Source organism: Atheta coriaria, unplaced genomic scaffold (assembly GCF_025399875.1).
Source record: "Atheta coriaria isolate IRGN ID8LTWV9N9 unplaced genomic scaffold, Caltech_Dcor_3.1 hic_scaffold_9_pilon, whole genome shotgun sequence".
Taxonomy (NCBI): domain Eukaryota; kingdom Metazoa; phylum Arthropoda; class Insecta; order Coleoptera; family Staphylinidae; genus Dalotia; species Dalotia coriaria.
The window spans coordinates 5,156,816-5,168,832 of NW_027045451.1; the positions used below are offsets into that span (position 1 = coordinate 5,156,816).

General features: G+C 36.2%; 1 long non-coding RNA gene and 1 other non-coding gene across 4 annotated transcripts in view; both read left to right on the plus strand.

The window, feature by feature from the left end:
* Positions 1-9,547, plus strand: part of LOC135799028 (uncharacterized) — a 34,265-nt gene extending 24,718 nt beyond the window's left edge. The window contains exons 3-6 of one of the 3 annotated variants that reach the window (XR_010549868.1): positions 3,645-3,688; positions 5,981-6,007; positions 8,501-8,527; positions 8,983-9,547. This is a non-coding gene — a long non-coding RNA (uncharacterized lncRNA). Of the gene's footprint in view, positions 1-1,648; positions 2,354-2,425; positions 2,523-2,591; positions 2,861-3,644; positions 3,689-5,980; positions 6,008-8,500 lie in introns of those variants that run through there. The other 2 variants (XR_010549867.1, XR_010549869.1) reach the window with 2 other exon arrangements.
* Positions 1,032-1,113, plus strand: TRNAS-GCU (transfer RNA serine (anticodon GCU)). The gene has a single exon. It is a non-coding gene; the product is annotated as a tRNA-Ser (tRNA).
* Positions 9,548-12,017: the final 2,470 nt, after the last annotated feature.

A 12,017-nucleotide genomic window follows, 5' to 3' on the forward strand; every position in this document is an offset into this window, starting at 1 on the left:
CCATCGTTCAAACAACGCTGAAAATGTGTGTGCTTAAAATTCCTCGCAATTTCTCACCTCTCTCGCTCCGACATTGCGTTTTATTGCGCATTTTCGTCATGTCGGGGATATTTCCATTTCGTGTTTATTGCATTCTTTTTATTATCATTTTTATGAAGCTTATTACTTGATAATTTATTATCGGCGGGCCCCACAGGTACAAAGAAATAATTAGCCTCGACGTGGATGGTGGGCTAAAATGCAAACTTAACCTAATCGAATTTATGTCTACTTACTTATGTGTTTGTAGATGAGCGTGTGTGTGGCGTAACTAAGTCAAAGTCGAGATTATATTGGGATTGTGGGAATGTCTGTCCTATCTATAGGTAAATACACCTGATGTTGTGCTAGGATAGTGCCGTAGCTCAGAGTTTACGTTCGTGGCAAAGGGATTTCGATTGTAATCAGGCGTGATTTACTCGACGGCGGTCAGTTTATAACATAAATGAATATACAGGATGTTGCAGCACATTTTAATCCTGCTTGTAATCTAAGGAATGTATTATCATAAAACTTTAGTAAATTCCGACTTAAATTGGTTAAAATGCTGCGATATTTTGATGATTTATTGAAGAATCAGTAATTAATTAGAATTGTAAGATGTTAGTTTAATTTTTAGGCTCGGTATAAATCTAAGGGTGAAAGTTATTACGCGACAGACGGAATCCGTGCGCCACAATCGTGTAAACCAATTAATAGGCGAATTTATCGACAAACATAATTTCTAATTTCACATACAAATCTTACTAATGCTACTACTGCCACACCCAGGACACCTCCACAATCAACAAATATTTAACCGAATTAAAACCTTAATGATGGTATTACGCCCATAAACAACTCTTATCTTTTTTTATTGTGTATTATTGTGTATTACTGTCCACTGTGAGCAACTGTTCGTAGTGTATGTTAATTAACATTGTTTATGATGTTGGTTTAATGATAAAAATGAGGAGGCATGCTTCAACAGCTGCCAGTTGGGCTGATAACAAGACGAGGTGGCCGAGTGGTTAAGGCGTTGGACTGCTAATCCAATGGGCTCTGCCCGCGTGGGTTCGAATCCCATCCTCGTCGAGACCTTTTGGCATAAAATATTAAGTCTTGTTTGATTGATGTAGGAGAGACGTGGCATACGAGAACTGGTGCGGAAATAGTACTACAGACTTTATTCTCAGAAATTAATAGATTTTTATGCGATTGCATAGTAAAAATGTTATCTTTTATTGATATTGACGAAGTAGGAACGAAAAATTAGTCACACTAAGTGTTTTCCTGCGAGAAACAGGAACAGAAATAAAACAGGCAAGTCTGATGTAAATTAATAAGAATTTAAATCGGCTGGATTTTATATAAATATCCGTTTCTGAGGTAGTAGTACTACCGTAGTACTATGTTTTTTTTTAAACTAGCTATATTATATTACTTGTTTTCGTTTAGTTTAAAAAAAAAATGATGAAAATGTTCCAAAGTTAGCGTTACATATTTGGCGAGATACATTTTTTCGAATTCTAATACCGATACCAATATCGGAAATATGGGAAAATTCGATGTAGATTTTTAGAAACTTTCCCAATTTATAGCAAGTTTAATGGATGTCTTTTACTTCTAGGATTCATGGATTTTCTCAGACCATAATATGAAAAGATAAGATCTTAAAGCCTTAAAATGGAAGGAAAAGATTTAATTTAGTATGAATTTAAATATTTTCGTTTATCACAAAAATCAACTTCTGGCTATTAGAAACCTTATTGTCTTTAACTTTAATAGAACGTCCATATGATCGTTAACATTAGCTCAAGTTTCATCCTCAACACTAGGGTATTCGGGGAAGCACAAAGCCATTTCGCGCCGGACGCAGTGCCGCCGGTGCGGTGCGGGCATGGGCATTAAATTATTATAACTCGGTTTAATGTAATTTCCATTATAATGGCCCTCGCTGCCGCGCTTCTGCCCGCACATTATCTGCTATCTGATGTCTGCACTCCAAGCCGAGCGTACGAAACTACCCAACGCACCATCACGAGTGATGCGGTGTGAAGAGAGGAGAACAGAGAGGAGGAGCGCCAGAGAGAAGCGGAGCAAGGACCAAACGAGCACATTCAACATTATCGTCCTTTTCGCCGTGCGCACTCGTTGTGTGTGTGCTCTCGAGCGGACGTTAACTAAGGCCCAACAAGGAGCCAAGGACGAGGGACCAAAGTTCGCCGGCTTTAAACTAAATTAGAACAAACTATCGAACATTACCTATTGATTAATACCCAATTCAAAAGACTTTGATGATACCATCCTGGCGCAGTCAAGTCAATTTGAAACAGTGAGTTGAAGTTAAAACTTGAAAAGTTGATTTTGAAGATACAGTAACTTAATTAACCTAATATAATTACAGGCCGATATGGTTGTTACTTTAATTCTATACGACTTGTAAGGTTTCCGGCACAAGGACGAATATTTATGTGCTACTCAGGAAAAGATATGTAAGCGATGTGAGTTGTAGTAAAAATGTTTGGTTTCTATTACGACTATATATAGTATGCACACTTTTTTTATTTTAGGGAATGAGGATTATTTGTTAAGGTTTGAGTTGGAGTATTTTATTTGAAAAGTGAATGCTATCGCCATCTGTGAATAAGTTATCGAACTACTTTAGAGAGCACTTCTACTCGTGCTATAGTTTCCGTTTTGCGTGTCCTTGGCAGGAATATTGCGAATATGTTATAGTTTTAAGAGACGCTCTACATGTTAATTGACTATATGTATTGCATACAAAAGTGGAAACACGTGGAAACATTAATTATTGATTATAATAGTCTAAATTGTGGGACTAGTATCTGTCGCATTCATAGGTGGCACTAGGATGCACTAAAAATCATAAAATCAAGTTATACGGCTTATTTTTATATTTATCGACAAACGTGGGCACAAGAATAGTTTTGTTTACAATGGTGTTTTCTGCGATTCGGTGTAAACAACGTTTTTGCATGTGTCTCGTGCGCTGTCTCCTAGCGCCGCATCAACTTGCTGCATGCAGCGAAGTCTAGTTTAGTTTAGATCACCGGTATTATGTGCAAATTCGCGCGCAAGGTCGCGTGCCGTCTTTGCGCACCTCTTGCTTTCTTATCATATACTGACCCGTCGTTGTTTATGCAGTTTCGGCATGCACTATCGGTGGATTGCAGCCAGTTTCGTGCCGGTCGCTGGTGAATACAATTGTGTTTTGAGTGACTTATATCGTTTATTCGAACTTCAACATTCTAAATTTGTGTTATACTCGAAGATCAATCGACTATTTATTTGTACTATGTGACTGTAGTAATTTGGTTAATATTCGGAAAAGCCGGTTTTTGATCGCGTTTGTTACGTATTTTACAAGTCACGTGATAGTGAATTTGATAACATTCTTCACTCGGCGTTGTGTTTGGTGTGGGTTTCTAAATTAATCGGATATATATCGCCCCCATGTTGATTCTCATCCTTAAGAAAGATCCTTCAGGCTCGTGTAAGTATTTTTTAACTAAACAGCACATTGTTTATTTTGTGTTGATTGATAATTATAACATAATTCAATTGTATGAAATATTTTGGTTTTAATTTATGTTTTTGTTTAGTTACAGCACTCGTTGTGCCTGGCAGTCCCATAAGCTGTACCCTGGTAAGTTTATAATTTAATTATATTTTTCGGTCAAATTTACCTTTGCTGTTTATAAACAAGTTTTCTATTTATCACGTACTAGCTACCTACAGGGCCGATGAGAGGGGGGTCAACTGGGGTAAATTCCCCGGCTGATCGCTTTTAAATCGCAAACACAAAAAATTACCAAAAAAATAACGATTGCCGGGGCCCGCGCTGTCTCTCGAAAAATTAGACAAAAGGGCAAAAAAAGAAATATTGCATTTTTAGTCACGTTCTTGGTCCTTTTATTCTACAAAATTAATTTATTTTAAATTCTTATCTAATGCAGAATTTTCCAGTCTTTCATAACTTTCAATTCGTTGGGTGCTATCGCTTTTAGTTTAAAAGATATGGGCACCGTACGAGGGTGCCGATAAAAATGACTAGTGTTCAGGGCACCGTACAAGGGCAGCGGTAGAAGTGACTCCCATTCAGGGCACCGTATGAGGGTAGCGGTAGAAGTGACTCGTGTTTAGGGCAGCGGTAGAAATGACTCGTGTTCAGGGCATCGTAGGAAGGTAGCGGTAGAAGTGACTCGTGTTTAGGGCAGCGGTAGAAATGACTCGTGTTCAGGGCATCGTAGGAAGGTAGCGGTAGAAGTGACTTGTGTTTAGGGCACCTCACAAGGGCAGTTGTAGAAGTAACTCGTGTTCAGGGCACCGTACGTGGATGATTGTATAGCTGACTCCCATTTGCCCAATTTTTCTTATGAATTAAAATTTCATCTCTGATATATGAATTTTAATTAGCTTATCTTATATAAAATTTTCCGTATAATAAGAATTTGAAATCTGTTCGTATATATCTCTTTTAGTGTACGAGATATTCGCAATTAAAATGAATCGTCAAAAATTAAAAAATTGCAATTTTTTGCACTTTCAGTCGTGTTTTTAGACCATTTACCCCATTAAATTAAATTATTTTAAATTTTCATGTGATTGAGAATTTTCCAATTTTCCATAATCTATAATTTTCTAGTTGGTAATAAATTATCAAGCATTTTTGCTCGTTTTTGATGTTTATATTTTAAATTACAAAAATGCTGCGGTTTTATTAACGGTTATTGTGTGACGTTGTCGGTTGGTAGATCATTCGGATGCATATTGCTGCCATGTTGTTTCCCGTCCTTAGGAGGACCCTTTGGGCTTGAGGAGATATCTTTTATCTCACCATTTCGATACTCCGCACAGAATGTTTGTTTTTCTCCGATGTGTGAATATAATATTATTATATTGTATCATAGAGTATAAATTAAAGCAATATTGCGATTTGACAAGCATTATTAAATTGCTTATGATTGGTATTTTCATGCAATATCAACTTTGCTGCATATATGATAAAATGTGTTTTGAATTTAAACCTGCCGTTACTAGATAGTCGGTTAGATGGCACTACGTTGCACGTTTTAGCGTTAAATATTGCTTGTCGGTGGTAGTGAGTGCACACCGTGTCCGTGTGCGATCACGCGATTTCGCACAAGAGATAAGTTTGTTTACCTGCAGATATCGAATCTTTATTTCTTGGAATAAAATCGCATCTTGCAGTTTATATTGGCATCGTACATTTAAGCAAGTATTCTACAATTCTTAAATCATGAATATAACTAACAATTTTACATTAGGTGGAATAGTTTATTATAAAAATCATCATCTGCAAAACATTTTTAACATTTTTAATTTAAAACCTGACACTCTGTCAGCACAAGAAATCATAATTACGCAAATCGAATTTTAATTTTCCATTTAATTTTACGCGACTCGTATTGTTTGAATTATATTTAATCATCATTCGACTATTTAATTGTAATCACTAGAGTAAAGTTATTTACTATTTGCGCGTTTATTATCCGGCCGGTTTATAAATGCACATCAGAAATGTTTCGATTTCAATTCTACGCGCTTATCGGGGTTTGTGTATAAACAACATTTCGGTTAAATTAACTACATTACAATTTATTAATTAAAATCGGCATATATATCGGCACTTAATAACAATAGACGTGTGTAGTGTTTTGCGAAAGATGAGTTCCAGGTAAAATGATAATAAAACTTCATCCGGACATAGTGGTCCGTCGGCTATTCGATTATTTGGATGCTGAGAATTGAAATTAGAAATATGTATCCTATGGATAGTTTTGTGTAAGTGTAATTAACGTCTGCCTTTGGCAGGATGTCGCGGGAATATATGTGCATGTTCATTATGCGACGGAGGGTTTATATACCTAAGTGAGCGTCATAGTGCAAATTCTCACACACGTGCTTTTTGTTTCAGTACTTTCTTTGATTATCGGACACACTGGTAAGTTTGTAAACTTTATTTATTTATCATAATTAATTACATTTTTGTCTTAAATCACGTGTAACGTGAGTACCGCAATAACTCAAAAATGAAGCGCGCCGTCGGATGCGACTTCGGTTTCGCTGCAGACTTTGCTTCTTCCATGTCAATCATCTATTTAATAACGTGAATTTTTCTTAGCTCTCTTTTAGTTTAGATATTTACTGTCGAAAATCGTGGAAATAAATTATCAAGCAATGTTCATGAATTTTTGAATCACGCGGTGGAAATTTGGCTGTATCTCGGGTACCGTTCGTGTGATTTTAATGATTCTTTCAAATTTGCTTAGCGCGAAAGGCATTTTATACGATATGGTCTTGCCGCCCTCAAAATCACGCGGGAAATACCTTAAAATCGCTCTCACACTTTCACGATTTTCATGAATTTTCGAAACAGGCGGTGGAAATTTAGCTGTATTTCGGGAACCGTTCGTGCGATTTTAATAATTCTTTTAAATTTGCATTGCGCGAAAGACATTTTATACGATGCGATATTGCCGCCCCTCAAAATCTCGCTAGAAGTGCCTTAAAATCGTTCTGAAACTTTTACTTTTTTCATCAATTTTCGAAACGCGCGGTCGAAACTTGGCTGTATCTCGATCCGTTGGTGCAATCGTTTTTATCCTCTTTGTAAAGTTGCGTTGAAGTTTATAATTGATGTGAAACATTATATTATATTTTTTAGTGCACATCAGAAATGTTTCGGTTTCAATTCTACGCGCTTATCGGGGTTTGTATATAAACTACTTTATATCGCGATAAACGCGCGAAATGTTGCGGTCACGCTACGAACGTTCGACCATTTCAGTCTGTTCTTACCTGCACGCCGCACGGCATCTTCCTTTTATACATTTCGGTTAAATTAACTACATTACAATTTATTAATTAAAAATCGGCATAAATATCGGCACTTAATAACAATAGGCGTGTGTAGTGTTTTGCGAAAGATGAGTTCCGGGTAAAATGATAATAAAACTTATGCTTCATCCATGCGTTAGTGGTCCGTCGGCTATTGAATTATTTTGATGCTGAGAATTGAAATTAGAAATATGTACCCTATGGATAGTTTTGCCTACATTCCACCGATGTTCATTTTCCCAAGGAAATGATTAACTCCTCTGCTACAGAAGAATGGTCCAGCCGGAGCGTTATACAAATGCTCTGACAACGGCTGGATCAACGAAAATCTTTTCTCGAATGGTTGGTCCATTTTAAACAACATGCGAAGCCATCTGCCCTTGAACCTATTCTGCTGATACTAGATAACCATGCTAGCCACATTTCTCTCACGATCTACGAATATTGCAAGGTAAATCATATTCACATGTTGTCTCTGCCGCCACATACATCTCATAGGATGCAACCTTTGGACGTTTCATTCTTTGGGCCCCTTAAAATGGTCTACAAAAAGAATGCGACTCGTTTTTGACAAGCCATCTCGCGGAGAAGATAACGCCCTACGATGTTACATCCTTGGTGAGAAAAGCCTTTATTAATGTTGCGTCCATTAGCAAAGGAGAATCCGGATTTAGAGCTTGTGGAATTGTTCCACTAAATCCGGAAGTATTCACTGAAGATGACTTCATGGCGGCAGAAATTCTTCAATCCGAGACATATATAATACAAGACTGCAATGAATCTCATGCAATGAATCCTAGCACATCAATGTTTGAATTATCCCCAGTATCTGGCTCATCAAGTAAAGTTCATATGCATGATTTCATTAAGTTGCCAGAAAAACATCAGCGGAAAATACAAGAAAGAGCCGAAAGCAACACGCTACAATTTTGACATCCACCCCAATAAAAGAAGCATTAATAGAAAAAGAAAATAAGAAAATGAAAAAACAGAGATATGGAAAGGTAAAGGTCAGGGCAAGCTAATACAGAAGAAAGGGGCAAAGCGCCGGTTACTGCAGGACGATGAGGACGCAGAAGAAAAGTGTCTAGTGTGCAACGATTTTGGCAGAAAAATGAAATATGGTTCAGGTGCACCTCATGTGGGTCGTGGGCTCATGCGGAATGCACTGGGTGGGACTCAGCGGAAGGATATGTCTGCGATATCTGCTAGATATCGTATGACTCCGATTGCACCCAGTGTGACCACCATTACCCGCATGTCGGTGCAATGGGAGTCAAATCTGTTTTTTTTTTAATTGTTGTAAAATCCACAATTTAAAGTAACTAAAATTATATCAAACTGTAGTTATTTAAGTATATAATGTATAAATGCGGTTGTAATATATATTTTGTTTATAATTGAAATTTTATTTGAGTTCTCCCTTAAGTGACTCCCATTATCCTGTTTTACCCTAAGTGTAATTAACGTCTGTCTTTGGCAGGATGTCGCGGGAATATTGTCGGTTAAAATAGTACATGTTCATTATGCGACGGAACGGGTTTACATAAGTTAGCATCTTAGTGCGAATTCTCACACACGTGCTTCTTTGTTTCAGTATTTTCTTTGATTACCCGACACACTGGTAAGTTTGTAAACTTTATTAAATCATAATTAATTACATTTTTGTCTTAAATCACCTGTAACGTGAGTACCGTAATAACTCAAAATTGACGCGCGTGCCGTCGGGTGCGTCTTCGGTTTCGCTGCAGACTTTGCTTTTTCCATGTCAATCATCGATTTAATAGCGTGAATTTTTCTTAGCTCGCGTTTTCTTTTGATGTCATAATGCTCCAATCGCGGAGACATGTTTTAATAGACAATTTAAATTTCTTCCCGCATGTGTACATGACTTGCCGTCGGCCGACACATTTTGCCTTGCTTGTGACGTGTCTGGAGAACCCGTCGCAAAGAAAATTTTAGAATCCCAATGAAATTCATATTGATGTTTTATTTATCTATCATTCTAGTTTTCCTATCATTTCTTTTTTTTAATTTTACCATTTTTCAAATTTAAATTTTCTTTTATTTTTCTTCTAGCTCTCTATTCTTAATTCAAAATGTAGTTGTAGTTTTGTTGTGTCACCCTCTCGTGAATCTAATTCTCTGCATCGAATATTTTGAATTTTCTAATTAAATGTAGCTATTTTCTTCTTGTATCACCCTATGTATTTCTTTTCCTTGCTCTCTAATGTTAAACTGACTAAATTTATCGTTTCCGGGTCGTTTTCTACTTAATATTAGTATTTTATTTTTTACATTAAGAAATTTCCTATTTATTACACCCTGTATGTTTATTTTTCTTAATGTCCCATTATAAGTTTTCTAAATTTGTTATTCCCGAGTGTTTTCTTTCTTGAACTTTTGATTTTCTTTTTGTAGTACCCTGTATATTCGTTTTCCATATTGTCCGTGAAAATTTAGCTTTAGCTGTTGTTTTTAGATTTTTCTTCTTTTCACTTTGAATTTCCTATTTGTAACACCCTGTATGTTTGTTTTTCTTGATGTCGCATTATAGGTTTTCTAAATTTGTTATTCCCGAGTGTTTTCTTTCTCGAACTTTTGATTTTCCTTTTGTAGTACCCTGTATATTCGTTTTCCATATTGTCCGTGAAAATTTTGCTTTAGCTGTTTGTTTTTACGTTTTTCTTCTTTGCACTTTGAATTTTCTATTTGTGACACCCTGTATATTAGTTTTCCTGATTGTCGATGAAAACGAGCGACGTTTGTAGTGTTTAGAGTTTTTGTTTGTACTTTAAATTTTCTTTTTGTAACTCCTGTATAATTGTTTCCATTTTCAATCACGTAATTAAGTAGGTATTTAATTCATTTCTTTATCCAGGCAGTACTTTGCGATCTTCTACTTGCTTGCATGTTCGCGGCTATGCAGGTCGTAAGTCCTGTTTCAATATGGCGGCATGTATTTTGTTGACTTGTAAAATCTAAACTTGTATTATATTGTTAATAAAGAAATAGTAAGATATATTGACTTCTTTGATTTGTGTGTACCCCTTCTATCATTTCAGGAACAGGTCTCTAAGAGAGTTCCCTCTCTCAGGGGATGATCCCCACTATAAAAATTGTTAAGGTATCTTGTATGATTTGTGTATTCCTTCTCTCATTTCAGGTACAGGTCAGAACTTGTAAGAATATTTTTAAGTGTTTCCTCTCTAGAGAAGACTTAAAACTTAGAAATATTTTTATAAGTACTTATAAGGATTGTCCTTATAAGGAGTTCCCTCTCTCTGGGGATGATCCCCCACCATAAAAATTGTTGATATGCCTGATTATTCCGGGGATGAAGCGCAGAGACATCGTAGCTGTAGGATGGGCCGGGAGCAATGGACGCATCGAAGCAGTGGGCGATCTTATAACGACACGTACAAAAAATTTAAAAATCTGACCTCCCCTGTTCTCTTTCTTCTATCTCCTCTTCTCTAGTCTCTACTCTCTGTTCTCTTCCTTCTATCTTCTCCTATTCTATACTACACCCCTTCTTCTATTTCTCTGTTCTCGTTTCTCCACTTAATTTCTTACTTCTCTTATTGCCTTCACTTGTATTTCAATTTCTCTTATATTTCGTTGCAATTCATATATGCAACCCAAATTACACCTGACATTTTTATATTTGAGAAAAATGCCTTCCATCCCCGAGATTCGATCCGTGTCTGCTAGCATGCCAGCAGGTGCACGTCTCCACTCGACCACAGAGTGTTTTTATCATTAATATTTGATTCTTCTATTTATGTTTCTACTTTATTCAACTTTTTAAAAACACCAACACATGCCTTAGCAATGTTGCACTCACATAAGCATCATATGAAATTTGATTTAAGATGCATATCCTGAAAACGACAAAGAGGATATCGCAAAGAAGTATGAATAAGATTTTAATTTTAAATTGAGTTTTTTGTATTTAACAATACAATCTTCTTTTTTAATAAAATATATCCCCTCTAATTAACAATACCATATTGCCATATTGATGGCTTAAACACGCGCACGTGGTGTCTTAAGTCTCAAGTCGATACGCCAATACGACAACGCAAGATGTTCTGAGCAGTATAGCGAATTGTCACTTGAAGCCGACGACACACGGCGACCGGTGCAGTACTGGTCAAATTTCAAATGGCAGCGCACAGCGTGGTGCGCAAGCCAAGGTCGAACTGAAAGTATAAACAAAGTGTAGAATAATATCATATAAAGAACATGGATTGAATATGAAACTTAGATATTGCTCTCTTATTGTAACTCACCTCCTATCACCTTATCCTGGTATTCTATTTCACTCACTTGAACGAATATTAATAAAACACAAACCATTTTATTTATAATCCAAAAACTATTAAAAATGACTAAATGTAAACAAACAGTTACAAGTTATCGATATAACAACGTACGAAACGTACAATTTAACTAACAATACATGTTCTGCAGGTACATCTCCTACGACATTAGAATACAACGCCATGAAGAATTAAATTTTACATCGTTAGGGACCTCGCTGATGCTAAACCCCGAAAACCAGCTAAATCAGTGCTTCGCAACACAAAAAGGATTTTTTTCTCGCTAATTCATACGTTATTTATAAAAGTTATGTATGAAAATGATAAAGAAATTAATTACTTACAATCTGATGCAAGAATGGTCATCCTTCGATGTCAGGCTCAGGTGCAATATCCCTAAAACAAGTAAAAATTAGTCCTTGGGACATATAAATGCAATTTTGGGGGTCAATTTGTGAGATAATCACAAAAGTTATTTGGGTAAATGATAAAGAAATTAAATACTTACAATCTGATGCAAGAATGGTTCTGCTACGATGTCGACTTCAGGTGCAATATCCCTAAAACCAGCAAAAATTAGTCCTTCGAACATAAAAATACAATTTTGGGGGTCAATTTGTGAGATAAACACAAAAGTTATTTAGAAATATGATAATGAAATTAAATACTTACAATCTGATGCAAGAATGGTCCTTCTACGATGTCAGACTCAGGTGCATTAGTCCGATACAAGTAAACACAGTCGATAGACGATCGAACTCGAGCGCGATTTACTGAATTTACAAACTA